The sequence below is a fragment of the Mus pahari genome, chromosome 14, assembly GCF_900095145.1.
Source record: "Mus pahari chromosome 14, PAHARI_EIJ_v1.1, whole genome shotgun sequence".
NCBI lineage: Eukaryota > Metazoa > Chordata > Mammalia > Rodentia > Muridae > Mus > Mus pahari.
Genome location: NC_034603.1, coordinates 44,101,115 through 44,115,172, shown reverse-complemented (window position 1 = coordinate 44,115,172; position 14,058 = coordinate 44,101,115). Strand labels below are relative to the sequence as shown.

The 14,058-nt window shown below is 47.4% G+C and overlaps 1 protein-coding gene across 1 annotated transcript in view; it reads left to right on the top strand.

The window, feature by feature from the left end:
• The window catches only part of Nxn (nucleoredoxin), a 139,570-nt gene that overhangs the window by 25,967 nt on the left and 99,545 nt on the right, over window positions 1-14,058 (top strand). The window lies entirely within an intron of this gene.

Genomic DNA, 14,058 nt, shown 5'->3' with positions numbered 1-14,058 from the left:
CTCCCTAGTTAAAAGATTTCCCCTGGTATGACAGGTGTGGATTGAGGGTCTTGGATTTGTAAGGTGATTGGCCTACCTCCTGAGTTAAAAGGCTTCTTTTTAGTGATCTCTATTTATTTATTTTTATTTTTTTCAAAAAAGAAATGACTCCTGAAGCCTGCTGATTGTTTTGACTGCAAGCAAGGCAGTCGAATACTTGGGACGGATTTCTTCTGGCTCTTGAGACTCTGTGTTCCCCACCACAGAAGCTGCAGGCCAAATGGCCGTGATCACAGGGTATGTGGCCTGGTTGCCAGAGTGGAAGGACTGATTATGTCTGCCTGTAGAACCCTGGTAGCCATAACCAGGCTGAGTTCCGAGTCCAGAGGCTGGCCAGGGAGTTGGAGGTTCTGCTGGGCAGCTCTGCTCCAAAATCATTGAGGGAAATGGGATCATGGCCATAGGAGGCCAGTGGAGGTAAGATGAGGCTGCCCCCCCCCCACACACACACATCTGCTGTTTCTCCCAGCGTCAAGGTGTGGTTATAAGGCTGCAGTGGGGGAAGGAATACAGCTCTCAGCCGCAGAGCCCTGTAGGAGGTAGGGAGCCAGGTTGGGACTCTGTTCTGTTTACCTTAAGTGCTTGTTCCAAAGGAAATATCAATTGTTGATTTCCACCCTGATTAAGAGTCAGGGCACTCTGGAGAGCTGTTAAAATATGCGTTCCCAGGCTGCCGGCTCACTGTTATTTGCCCAGCTTAGAGCACAGTCAGTACTCTGAGTTGCTTCTCTGAGTTGCTGGCACAAGTAGAGCAAAGCTGCTAAGGTACAGTCTAATGCAGCGTAGTCTCATCCTTGCACCCAGGAGGCCCCTTCACACACTGTCCTGGTGATTCCCTGTGTTAATGTGTTTCTAACAGGCTCTGGCACTTCCTGATGTAGAACAGGGCAGCATCAATGAGGAGTTGCTGGAGTAACTATGCAAATGAGCGTAAGCCAGGGTGCTCTACCTTTCCTTGACTGGGGTATCCTTGCTTGGCCCAGTGCCTCTTATGCACTAGCAGTCTGCACACAGCCTTAGAGTGAAGCAATGTCAGGCTGATTAGTTTTGCAGTCATTCTGGCAAGTGTTGGAGCTAGGATTTGAGTTGACCAAGAGTGTCATTAAAAGTGGCCTCTTCTGTGCACTAGGTCACAAGGTACTTTACATACATGGTCTTAACTTAGCGCAAGGGTCCTAGTAGAGTTAGCATCGCCCAGTTTTATGGTGAGGTACACTTAGGCTCAAAGAGATTAAGAGGTGTGCCCACTGAGCTGGTGCATGGTGGACTCACCGGGCTGTGGACCTCTCCCCCACATCTTGTTCTTTTTACCCTAAGCACTACCAAGTCTTAGTAGTAGAGAGGTGTATCCAAGAAGCCAATATAGGAGCTAGAGAGATGGCTAAGTGTTGGAAGCTCTACCAGGGGACCTGCGTTCAGTTCCTCCCACCATGCCAGACTTGAGGCTCATGGCACCTAGAGCTCTGGCTGTAGGAAATCCGATGCTCTCCTCTGACCTCTGTGGGTGTATCTGCACCATGTTCACGCATACTGAGACACACACATGTAATTAAAGTTCTCTAACTCTTTGAAAGAAAAAGGAGAAGGAGCTATATGGCCCTGTGTTTTTACAGGGCTTTCTGGGCCACGGTGTAGTGGGAGCAGTGGAGAAGGGTGAAGTGTCTTCCAGGGACTGAGCACACCCACTGGACTCCTGCCCAAGGGAGTTCAGGAAAGTGGCTCAAAACCTCAGTTCCCTAAACCTCAAAGGCCCCAGTGCTGGTGATGTGGTCCACAATGTCATGCAGTTAGGCCGTGGAAGGACCTTTAAGAGGAGGTTCCCAGTGTAAGGTAATGAGACAGCAGGGGCGATGCTCAGGGCAGAGATGACTGATAGTCTTGTGGGAGTGAGCGTGGACTGTTATAAAGTGAGTCCACGGCATGCATCTGGCCACTTCTCACGTGACTGTTTCCTTTTCTGCCTCTTGCTGTGACTGGAAGTGGGGTGTCATCAGAGTATGCATCTGCCTGATCTTAGACTGTAAACCTTTTCTTTGTAAAGAACTCAGCCTCAAGTATTTTGTTATGACAACAGAAATTGGGCTAATACACCGGCCTTCTGAACTTTCAGGCTCCCAGAATCCATCAGTTCCTTGTTTTTTCCTTAGACCAGCTCCCTCCCTCAGCACATACCACCTCTCCCTGCCCTAGGGAGTGTCCCTAGCAGCAAAGAAAGAGCCCTTTGAGCAGCTACCAGGGTGAGAACAGCCAAGGTCCCAGGACCCCAAGGACATTTCCAGGTTGTGGTTTGCTGGCTTAATGTAAAGGAGCTCCTGATTGGCTGATCAGGACTCAAAGATTAGCATTTCTGTGCAAAGGCAGAACTGCCACGATGAGAGAGAGAGAGAGAGAGAGAGAGAGAGAGAGAGAAGAGCAAGGGCAGGTGGGAGAGAGTTGCCCCAGACCCTGTGGGAAGAGGAGGTCCGGGAATGACCGCATGCTGTTGCCACCATGGTCTGTTGGACCCAGTCATTAGGTAGAACTCAAGGTATGGAAACCTCTACCCTTGGTATGCACTCCTGTTTTTAAGGATTTAACCACTACCACCTCCTCTCCCTCCTCCTCCCCCCTCCTCCCTCTCCTATTCCTCCACTCCCTTTCTTAAAGATAGAGTTTCATGCATGCCAGACTGGCCTCAAACTGCTGCATAGCAGAAGATGACCTTGCATTTCTGACCATCTTGCCACCCTGGTCTACATAATGCTGGAGATGGAACACAGGGCCCTGGCATGTTACACAAGCACCCCATTCACACCCCAGCCCAAGGGTTTAACTTGCAAGGGCATTCTTGTCTGTTCTGCAGGATTTCTTTAAAGACCCTCTGGTACTACAAGGCCAACTACACAGGGCACCGTGCTTCAGACACTGTCACCCCAGTGCATGGATCCTGTGGGCATGCTGGCTGGCACAGGTCTGTGTGCTTATGAGACAGGGCAGTGCGGTGTTTTTATTAGTGTTATTTATTTATTTTTCTGGAAGCAGACATTCTTTTTAGTGAATCTTTTCGTTGTCTAACCTTTGAGAGCAACCCAGGAATAAAAAGCAGTCCACTTGTTTATCAATTCTGGCAGACTCATTGGTTGGTAAGTGGGGAGCTGCTGGGGAGTGTGGGGCTGGGGCAGCTTGGTGGGAGGGTCCTTCATCCCTGGAAGAAGCTTACAGGGATGCAGGTACGGATTGATGCAATCTGTGTGCACATGTATGCATCTGTGTTTGTGGATGAGAGTGTGCAAAGAACAACTTCTGGTGCTATTTCTTCTTATTTGAGGCAGAATTTCTGTGTTTTGTTTTGTTTTGTTTTGTTTTGTTTTGTTTTGTTTTGCTGTTGTGTTTGCCAGGCTGGTGGGGAGTGTGAGCTTCCCGGATTCTTCTGCCCCCCTTACCATTTTTCCAAGGAGTTTTAGGATTAGAATTGCCGATGGTATGCTCTTGGCCTTTGTAGGATCTGGGGATTTGAACTCATGAAGTTAGGCTTTCATGGCAAGTGCTTTTCCCCCACTGAGCTAGCCCCGGCAGCCCTCTGAAGGAGATGTGTATGAAATGTGAAATCTGATTTCTGCGTGCAGACAGCCGATTCACCTTTCTGACAGAGTGTTCACCAAATAGCACATTTAATGTCCCAGCTTGTTCCTTGGGTGGCCCGATTGTGGTTGCACCCTTAAGCCCTATTGCTGAGTTTGTATCCAGTAATCTGGGTGCCGGTGGAGATCTGCACAGGACGGCAGAAGCACATCCTGGAGTCGGGTGTGTCTTCCTGGGAGTTTATGGATTTGCTTACCGAGAGAAGGTTCAGCCTGGTGGAGAGATAACTAAAGAGTAGATGGCATTGAGCTGGGGAGGATGGTATAGAAAGAGGCATAGGAGCCGGGCGTGGTGGCGCACGCCTTTAATCCCAGCACTCGGGAGGCAGAGGCAGGCGGATTTCTGAGTTCGAGGCTGGCCTGGTCTACAGTGTGAGTTCCAGGACAGCCAGGGCTATACAGAGAAACCCTGTCTCCAAAGGGAAAAAAAAAGAGAAGACACTTTAGCTTCAGTCCTTCCCAACTCAGGCTCTTATAATTTTTGTGCTCTCTCTCCTGAAGTCCTTTGGCCTTTGGGTGTGATATAGATGTCACATTTGTGGCTGAACACTCCACGGACTCCTTATAACTTTAGCGTCTTTATCATAGTTTTTAAGGACTGTCTTCAATAGCTTCCTGTCTGGACTGTTTCTCTTTTATAGAAGGCTACAATGTCTCTCATTCTCAATTGTGAGTCTGCAGTCATCCTACCACTGCAAAAGAAGCCCCCTGCCCCATAGCAGCTGACAGCAGCGTGGACCACAGACATCCATTCACGCAGCCAACAGCGGCATCGGGACCATGGAACTCAACATGGCTTCCAGCAGCAACACAGACCTTGGGCATCAACAGGGCCTCGGGTGATAACAGGGCTCCCAGCTGCAGCATGGACCATGGAAGTCTTTTGAGAAGGCTTAGTCCAGAAAATGAACTGTTTCTCACGTGGTCACGCCACTGGGCAGCGTGTCCAGGGTAGAGCCTGCGAGAGCTCCGTGTTGCTGCACCCCACCCTGCTGGCCCTACTTGGAGACATGCCCCTTTGTCCACAGCAGCCTCACTCCCATACCCATGGCTGCCACCACTTCTCTAGCTCCGCCTCTTCTGCTTAGCTCCTGCACCGCTCTGTTCTGCCATCTTACTCACTTCTCTATCCCACATTCATTTACTAAAGTGACACTGCGGACTGCTGTGTGTACGTACGTGCACCACATGCATGCCTTGTGCCACAGAGGCCAGAAGGGTCTGTTGGACTCCCTCCGACTAGTTACAGATGGCTGTGAGCCACCTCATGGGTGCTGGGAATGGAACTCGGATCTTCTGCAAGAGCACCAAGTGCTCTCCACCGCTGAGCCGTCGCTTCAGCCACTATCACCCCTTTAAAATTTTATTCTTAGAGTGTGTGTGCTAGTGCCTGCAAAGGCCCTCTCTCCAGCCCTGCTGCTGAATTCTTTGCGCAGGGTGGGGTAGGGGGACTGAACTAAAACAATTTTTAAGGATGTTCTTTTGAGGACAAAGCTTGGACTTAGTAACAAGGTGTGTGGGGGGGTGGGGCGGCTACTCTGACCCCTGCCTGAGCATCTTTAGGTCTTCACTGAGTGCTCAGGAACCCCTGGCCAGCACGTCTCTGTGGAACCTCCCCTCCGTGTGTGTGTGTGTGTGTGTGTGTGTGTGTGTGTGTGTGTGTTTGTGTGACTTCTCTCGGAAGTGTTTGGAATCAGGTAGTTAATACACTTGTACAGTGGGTCCCTTCACACAGAACAAATGCCTCAGTTGAGAGACGTAAAATCCACAAACATTTTAGTTATGAGAGAATTATGGTGCCCAAGGAGAAACTAACCCTAATATTTACCTTTAGAAATTGACAGCTTACTTTAAAGCAGTGAAGTATGCTTGCAGAACAGGGAGGACGGGGTTAGATCTGCTAACCCTGGAGTAAATCCCAGAGTGGAATGGACATGTTGTGGATTTACAACCCTGCCCTAAGTCCTGTTTAAGGTTCTGAAGAGCCTCAAGCGGTTGTCACGTGAGGCCGGCTGTAAGGGGCCCATCCCACGTAGGGAGAGTAATTGGTCCAGGCGCATCTTCATGAGGAACGCTGCCTTTGCTTTGGATCCAGCTGATTCTCCATAGACCTGCTGCATTTTAAAGTAGCCCAAATCTCTTTCCCTCTTTTTCATTTTTTTAAAAATAAAAACATTTATTAGGATATTTTCCTTAAAACAACAACAACAACAGCAAAACAACTTAGCATTGGTATAACTAACATGACACAGTTAAACCCAATACTTGGGAGGCAGAGGCAGGAGGATCTCTGTGAGTTTGTGGTAAGCTTATATGTTGAGTTCCAGGCCATGTGAAACCCTGTCTCAATAAAAACAAAAAAAAGGCACTAACATTGGATCATTGCTGGAAATTGAAACTCGTGCACGTGCACGCACACATGTGCACACGCTTACATATGGGCTGTAGGCCTTGGTAGAGGTAAAGTAGCCTCAGCTTTTCTTTGCATGTATGACCACATGTGTCTTACGGATTACCAGTGTCTTTTGATTCTCTTTCCACACAGGACTATACTCTTCTGGAAGATACTCTCTGATGGCTCCAGGGTATTTCACCACACAAACACACTATGGTTCATTCAGTATTTTTCTGTGAAGGAAAACTAAAGCCGCCTCGTACTGTCATTGGGCAACTTACAAACATCTGTTTATACTTTGGGTATGTCTTCAGTTGCGAGGGTATGCACCTAGGAGAATTGCTGCATCAAAGTCAGACATAGCTCAGGGGTAGAGGATCTACCTAGCGTGGACAGGGCTCTGGATTGGTCCGAAGCCCTGAGGAGAAAAGATTTTGATACTGCTTTCTCTCCTGACTCCCTCTCGTTCTCTCTACATTTCATTCTGTTTGTTAGCTTTGTTTTAAATTTGCCCCTCCCCCAACACTGCTAACACTGTTGTCTCTCGTCCTGTTGAGTCCTGTACAGCTTTATGACTGTTGCTGCCTGGTGACTGCTAGGCAGGCACTGGTCTGAGCTACATTCCAGTCCCAGCTGTATTTTTATTGGTCTATTTACCATTAGTCCCTTAATTTTACTTTATTTGGCTTAAAAACAATATATTCTTTGCATACCAGCAAACATACTTTTTTCTTTCTTTCTTTCTTTCTTTCTTTCTTTCTTTCTTTCTTTCTTTTTTTTTAAATTTTCTGATGATCTGCTCTTCGTATCCTCTGTGCTTCGTTGTTTGCATTTATTTCCACAGCTTCTGACTCCTCAGGGTTTTTTCTTTTTCTTTTCTTTTCTTTTCTTTTCTTTTCTTTTCTTTTCTTTTCTTTTCTTTTCTTTTCTTTTTCTCTTTTTTTTTTTTCCTTTGAGGCAGGGTTTCTCTGTGTTGTCCTGGCTGTTCTGGAACTCTGTAGACCAGGCTGGCCTCGAACTCAGAAATCTGCCTTCCTCTACCTCCCCAGTGCTGGGATTAAAGGCGTGCGCCACCACACCCGGCTCAGGGGTTTTTCTTGAACCGGGAAAGTTTTGTCAGGTCCTGGGTTTGCCCAAAGGCAGGGTGTTTCTCTTCCTCCTCCCCTTCTGCCTTAGTACCCACAGATTTTCAGCATCTCAGAGTGGTGATGGGAGTGTGTGTGTGTGTGTGTGTCCGTCCTGGCAAGACGGGTCTGTGCTCTTCCTTCTGTGTTTGTGGGAGCTGCTGAGACAGGATCATGTTAAGCCTCCACACTGACCGACCACGTGGCTGCTTGTCACGTGCTCTCTGCCCAGCTGTAGCCACATTTTCATCCCCCACTTCCAAATACTGCTTTCAAGAGCAGGAACACTGGACGAGCGAGGTGCCTGCTCCAGCAATGCTTGCCCCTCCAAATAAGTGGGGATCTACTGGGCTCTCTGTCCTTAAACCATATATGTGGCTGTGACTCCCCACAGGGCCCTCCGGAGCCTGGTGACTGTCCAATCTGGTCCCAGCTTCGCTGGTTTTATCTAGAGGCAATTCCCTTTCCTTCCTCATGTCCTTAAACCGAGCTCGAGGCTTCTGGGTTATTACTTAGCGAGGAGAGACAGCCAGCCTGTGAGCAGTGTTGAATACCTCTGGCTTTTTCCACTGAATGAGCATTTTCATCCCTGGCTGTCTTGTCGCTAAGTGCTGCTCCGGGCTGTGTGACTTCAAAGCCGTTTCCTGCTGTCCTCAAACTAAAACTAAAACGAGAGATATTTCTGAGCTCTTTAAATAATAATAGTGGTAATAATAATAATAATAATAATAATAATAATAATAAATAGGAATAATAAAGTGCCCTGTGACTTCTCAGCTTTTCATGTGGCTTCTAGCACTCTCCTACCAGCATGACCTGTTTTGGGGCTGCCAGCTCTCCTTCCTTTGATGTCTGTCTCCAGGATACCTTCCTGGAATCTGTTCTGAGAACCGGGAAATGGCTGCTGTGAATTGGGGCTGGCGAGGAGGCTGGGGGGACCCAGGAACTGTGTGGATCTGTGCCGAAGGAATTCAGATTGAACTGGCAGTGACCCCGGAGGAGGAGCGGTGTCCTTCCTGACGATGGGGAATATTTCAGTCCTTCCCTCCCTTTTCCCCCTCCACCCCTTCCAGCCTTAAGCTGCTGGTCATGCTCACTGCGTGGAGATCAGCGCCCAGTGACCCTGAGGTAGTCCTTGTCTCCCGAGTGTCAGCTCTGGACACTTACTCTGTGGAATGCTTTTAGTCATGCCCCTTCCCCCATCCTTTCAGTAAAACATAAATTTTTATTATTATTATAGAGACTTTGATATACAGATCAAGCATCTCTTATTTTGAAAGGCTTAGAACCAGAAGTATCTCTGGGTTCTGTTTGTTTGGTATCTGGGAATACTTCCATAGACTTGACTGCTTGAACATCCCTGATCAGAAAAATCCCAAATTCTAAGTATTTCAGAGGCTAAAACTTTGCAAGCCCAGAAAGGAGATACCCATAAGTGTTCAGAATTTCAGGTTTTCTTATTAGAGATGTGCCATCATCATGGTGTGTGTGTGTGTGTGCATGATGTCTCTGTGTGTGGTATATGTATATGTGTGAGGTGTGTATAGTGTATGTTAATGTGTTGTGTGTCTGTCTGTATGTGTAAGGGGTAGATTTACATGTGTGTGGTGTGTGTATGTGTGTTTGTGGTATATATATATATATATATATATACACATGTACTTTGTATGTAGTGCATGTACATGTGTATGATATGTATGGTATATATGTATATGTATAAATACATATACATGTATATGTATATGTGTACAATGTGTATGTTTATGATGTATGTGTATCTGCTGTGTATATGTCCATTGTATGTGTATCTGGTGTATGTGGTATATTTATATGTACAGTATATGTGTGTGGCATATGTACATGTGTATGGTGTATATATGTACTGTGTATGTGTGTGGTATATTGGGACAGGGTCTTTCATTGAGTCTGGAGCTAAGCTGGCAGCCAGCAAGCCCTAGCAATCCTCTGGTCTCCGTCCCCCTCCTCTCCAGTGCTGGGTTACAGGCGTAGCAGAGCCATGCCTAGCTTTCTACATGGCTTCTGGGATTCACACTCAGACCCTCCTGCTTATACAGAATTGTTCTCACCTGCTGGGCCATCTCCACAGTCCCTATGTACTATCTGATATTCACATTACAGCCTGTGAATTGGATATTACAGTCAAGCAAATTAGTCTACACATTATTTTCCATAGTGACCTTCTTTTGATTAGCTGTTAAAATCATGTTTGTCTTAATTAATCTTAAACCTTCTTCAACTTGAAGATGAGAGCTCTAATTAAGTTTCACATCAAGTGAGCCAGACAAGTGCAGTGAAGGGCAGGGTATTGGCCCGCTACAAATGCCAGGGAACCCGAAGCAAGGGTGTGGAGAGATGGTTTAGCCATCAAGAGCATTGACTGTGCTTGCCAAGGAGCCATGTTTGGTTCCCAGCACCCGTGTCGGACAGCTCGCAGCCTCTTCTAACTCCAGCTCCAGGGGACCTGGTGTCCTCTTCTGGCCTCCGTTGGCACCTGTACTCACATGCACACAAACACAGACACCCATATCTTAAAAGTAATAAAAATAGCCAGGCCTAGGGCACACACCTTTTATCCTGTCACTTGGGAGGCAAAGGCAGGTGGTTCCGTTAGAGTTCTGGTTCTGACAGCAAGTTCCAGGTCAGGTAGGGGACATAGTGAAGCCCTGCGCCAATAACAAAACAATAATATAATAACGATAAATTAAAAAGTAGCCCGAGGCATGAATTCACATGCCTCTCAGGTAGACAGCCCAGGCTGGAGCTGAACCTGCTTCTCCTCAGGGCTGGGAGACTCTGGAAGCTGTCATCTTATGTCGTCATCAGCCTTGAGTCGGAGGTCACAGCACATTCTGTTGTTTTTCTTCCTGTATTAAACGGTTTTATTTTATGCACACCTGTGTCTAGTCAGAGACACCATCAGGCCTTCACAGTGCATGAAGGGGACTTGATTGAGGGTCACTAAAGCCGTCTGGGAAGCTGTCTCTGTCCCTTCTCTGTCCCTTCTCCGAATTTCTAGAACTTATAGTCTTTCAGTAAAAACAAAGTTGTAGGCAACTTTAATTTGTTTATATTTGCAAGTTACAGAAAAAAAAAAGCCACCATAAGTTCTGAAAACCTATCCGGTCTGAAGCTTCAAGGCATGATTAAAAGAAAAAAAGTTGCTCTGGTGTGTGTGTGTGTGTGTGTGTGTGTGTGTGTGTGTGTGTGTGTGTCAGACTGCCTGCGTGTGAAAGTTGGAGGACAAACTCAGGTATCTGCCACCTCCTTCCACCTTGTTGGAGACAGGGTCACTCCTTTTGTTGTTCGCTACTGTATGTGTCAGGCCAGTTGGACCTTTTTGGGCACTCTCCGGTCTCTGCCCCATTTCATGGTAGGAGTCCCGGGATTGCAGACGTGCCCTGCTTCTTTGTGGGTTCTGAGGAAATCAGGTCCAAGGCAGGCACTTTATCCCACCTCCCCAGTCCTTGAAATGCATTTTGTATATAATAGAATAAGATTGCTTTAGCTAATCCCCCCAATGACAAATGTTCATACAGTGTTGACACTCAAATGTGTGACTTCTGTCATAGGCTGAGTTTGAGTGACATGCTGATGATTTGGGGGTGGTGGTGGTGGTGGCAGACTCTAGTCATCCATTGGAGAGCAACAGATATAAGCTAGAGAGACACATGGTGGTCTGGTTTTATCTGTGTGGGTTCGAAGGTTGTAGCTGTCGTGGAGTGTAGAGTGGCTTTGTTTAGAAAGATTACCAGTCAGTACCCAGCTGGGTCTCTGTCCCTCAACTCCTTTAGACTGAGCTCTTTTTGTAGCTGCTCAATAAACTCAGCAAATGAACCTTTGGGTAGCTCTCCTGCAGAGGGGCTTGACCCCTGCAGCAAACCTGGAGCTGCTGTTTTCCTGTAAATGGGACTAATTCTCATTATCTCAAACCCTGCTTCCCGGTCTTTCCACGCTTCCTGGGCCCATCATATCTTCTATCCTGACCTGACTTCATGGCTTCCTATTCCCCAGAGCAGCCCTTTCATGGACTTCTTTGCTGGTTGTCCCACCACAAGTGGCCCTGGGTTGGCACTGTCATAATCCAGTGGTACCTCCACACCCCAGCTATCTAACCATAAGTAGCCTTTGGTTGGTGCTGTCATAATCCAGTGGTACCCCCAAACCCCACTTTTCAGGATTTTTAAGCCCAGAGGATTCTGGTTTCTCCACAGACCGCACAATACAGACGAGGTGGTAACTTTTACAAGAGAATTCGCAGAAGCTTGGGAATTGGTGTGGAGTCCTGCGGTGGTTTTAAAAAACACAGCAAGGAACGACATAATGATGAGTGACAGCCAGCAGCGACGCTGTCCAACTCTGGAACTGGGCTAGAAGAGTGTTCTGACTCGGACTGGAAGTTGGCCAGCCGGGGGATTTTATTGACCATGAGCTGCTAATTCAAAGGCTTTTCCAGCCCTGGCCCCTGGTTTTCTTCTTACTGCACTTCCTACATTTCCCGGAGCCTGCATTTATGACTTTTATCATCATAAAGTTCAAAATGAAATACCTACTTAAAAATAAACTGAAGCCTGCGAACACCACGTCATTTAGTTAACATGCGTAGTGAGGCATGCTTGCCCCCCTCCTCCATCTGTTTATTTTGTGATTAATAAAACGCAAAGCATGTTTGTGCTTGAGGCCGAAGATCTTGGCTGCCTGTGTCGGAATCTGTGAATTTAGTCCAAATGATAATGTCCTGGTATTTGTGGAGGCTTTTATTTATTTATTTTAGAAAAGACTGCTTAAATGAAGGCCCCCCCCTTTTTTTTTCTTTTCTGAAGCTGACCACATAGAATTGAGGATAAACAGCTTTCTAGTAAGAGGTTTCCGAATAATAGGGATGTGGATTTACCGTAGGGGTCTTGAGTGAGTTTTCAAGGCATTGTTTTAAGTTGGTGGGAGGCCCAGATGAAAGAGGAATTTCGTGATAAGCCCCTCCTGAGTCATTTCTTATAGCAGGGAGGCTGTGGGATGCTGGGGTTTGCGCTCAGTCCTCATGAACCTCACACTAGAAAATCAGTCCTTCCCTCCCCCGCCTTCTCTCTGTGCCTGTGACTCGGTGTCAGGTCTTCCTCCCTCCTTCCTTTGTGCCTTGTCCCCCTTCTATGAACAGTCATTTAATTTATTCCTTGTTGCTTATCATTTTAATAATCAGACTTTTCTTCCTGGGCCAGGCTCTTCTCCAGAGGCCTTGCCCTGCCTCTGTCTTACAGTGCGTATTCACCAACAAGTAAGTGTTGGCTTCCATGACAGCAAGCACAAATCCGGAATACAAAATCAGAAAACCAGAGCTGTTAGGGTCAGACTCTGCTCCCTGGGAGCCCTAACATGCTAGGCTCAGCCACTCTTCCTCAGTATGCCAATGGGGGAGGGGGGGTCAAGTAACAGCGAGAGGCAGAGAAAGGAGATTGATCAGATGTGGCCACATTAGGAAGAGGAACAAATAATGGGGTTCAGGGACCCCCAAGTCCATCTTCGGTGTCTTGACCCCAGAGCTAAGTGTTCAAACAGAGAACAAGAGGAACGCATTGCGAAGCAGTCAAGGCGTGATTCCATCTATTACTGTCTGGGCCATAGTGTCTCCTGCAAAGTGATCTGGTATTATCAGAACTTTGAACCTTTTTCCTGAGACACAGTTACTAACCCTAGGCTCAGCCTTTTCATTCTCTCAGCTTGAGATTCTTGGGAAAATTCCAGTTTCCTTAGGACCATTGTTCAAGTAGGACAGTCACACCTGGGGTTCCAGACACTAATTGGTCTTGAAGATTGAACTGGGCTGGTTAAGCAGGAGATCCTGGCTCTTCTCCCTGCTTCTCCTCACAGTCTTAACTATTTCCTGTCAGTGGCAAGACAGTGTTTACTGTGTGCTAAGAAATGTTATCATCTTTAAAACGGTAAGCCAGCTCCCCTGGCACTCTCAAGCACTGGGAGCCTAAGGCAGGTGGGCCGTGAGTTTGAGGCCAGCCTGGGATGGATAGGTGGTAGGAGACTTGTGGGGAGGCGGGGGAAGGATGAAGGGGAATCGGAATGAATAATTCTTGTTGAGCTTCAAGTTTTTATGGAGAGATCAGGTTGTTTTTATGCATATCTGATGACTGTATGGATGGGCAGACAGATAATGGACTGCTAGGGATATTGGCCCACTAGGTTATGGAGGTTGAAAAGGCCCCCGGAAAGCTTCAGAAACTGGTCACTATTTATGAGGGTCCTAGAATCCAAAGACAGGGCAGCTAAAACATCCAGAGACCAGGAGAGATGGAGAGAACTTTCTCCCCCATCAGTTTGTTCTGTCAGGGCCCTTGATCAGTTGGTACCTGCCCTCCCCCAGGGTGGCCCTCTCCCGATCAGCTCGCAGACTTGGCCACCAGACTTCTCTGGAAACACGCAGAGATGTAGTACCCACTAGTTACCTCCGTGTTCCTTACTTGGGATGGCCACAGAGCTAACCCTGCTGAACAATGCCTGTGATGGGTCATCATCAATGATGTCAGCTTGACAGAAATCTAAAATGACGTGGGAGACAGGCCCTTAAACAGGCAGGACTATCTTGATGATGGTAGCTTCAGTAGGAAGACCCTCGAAATGAGGGAGACCCTCGCAGTGAGGGTGGTGCCATTTCCCTGGCCGAGGTCCTTGACTGTGTAGATGGAGAAGAAACTGAGCAGAGCGTGCATTTGCTGTACTGGATCTTGACACTGGATGCAAGGTGACCAGCGGCTCCCAGCTCCTGCTGCCTGGCCTCGCCACCACGGTGAACTGTACTTAGAGCTGTGAGCCAGAACAGAACAAAAAAAAAAAAAAAAAAAAAAAAAAAAAAAAA